Here is a 1,127-nt window from a genome sequence, read left to right on the forward strand (position 1 = left end):
GGTGGGCTGAGCTGGCCACACACCCAAAAAAAAATAAATAAAATTAATTAATTAAAAAAATAAAATAAATTGATATAGCAAAACATTCACATTCACTTTGAAAAAAATTTAAGGCATTGCATAACACAAACTATCATTTTATTGTGTAATAGATTAAGTCTATCCTAGACTATCAGACAAAAAGATCATTAGATGACCACATAAAGGAAAACTTAATTTTTGTCTTTACTTTTGAAGGCTTTATTTATATTTTTGTTTTAAATTTTTTTTTTTTAAGTATTTGGTACAGGGTCTCACTCGTAGATCGGACTTGTAGTGATTCTCCTATTTTCAGCCTCGCAAGTGCTGGGATTATGGGCATGTGCTACCACGCCCAGTCTCAGTTGCCTTCTCATCGTGCCCCAGGGGTGGGGCCAGCATGGCACGCTGGGGGTGGAACCCCAGCTGCTGCACTCTGCCTAAGCAGGCACTTTAGTTCACTGAGCTATGATATTTCTCTTTTTATAAAGAAACTGTCCTCATCATTACTTAAAATAGTGGATAGAGGGCTGTGTTATAAATCAAAGGTAGAACACTTGCTTAGCATGTACGATGCTTTGGATTTGATGCTTAACACTGCAAAACAAATGCATATGAAATTGTATCTCTTTAAAAATATGTCTAAGAATACTTCATTTCTGTGTTATAGCTAATAAAGGATAAAATAAGGAAAAGAATGATTAGAAAAGATAAAGTTATATGCAAAAATTAATGAATTAACCGAAGCAAGCTAAAATGGTTTTCCATATTTGGAGACAAAATTACTAAGTTCATTAAAATATTTATATCAGTTAATAAGAGCCTGTTGTGTTCCAGGCAGCTACTCAGCATCTCATGTGTATTCTGCTTTATCCATGAGGAAACTCAGATTCAAATTACACAGTATGGCAGTCATACAGCTTGTTGAGTAACTGAACTAGATTTGAGCATTGGTCCCTGAATTCAGAGCCTGTATTTTTCCACGGTGCCACACTAGACTTAAAAAAACCCAGCAACAACAAAAGACAAATATTGCAAGAATAGGTTTTGAAATCTTTTCAAGTCTTTTTGTTGTTTTTGATTTTTTTTTTTTTTTTTTTTTTTTTTTT

The 1,127-nt window shown here is 33.6% G+C and overlaps 1 protein-coding gene across 1 annotated transcript in view; it reads left to right on the plus strand.

Annotated features, from left to right (window-relative positions):
- The window catches only part of Ndc1 (NDC1 transmembrane nucleoporin), a 68,260-nt gene that overhangs the window by 2,596 nt on the left and 64,537 nt on the right, over positions 1-1,127 (plus strand). The window lies entirely within an intron of this gene.

This window comes from Octodon degus, unplaced genomic scaffold (genome assembly GCF_000260255.1).
Source record: "Octodon degus isolate 3935 unplaced genomic scaffold, OctDeg1.0 scaffold00107, whole genome shotgun sequence".
NCBI lineage: Eukaryota > Metazoa > Chordata > Mammalia > Rodentia > Octodontidae > Octodon > Octodon degus.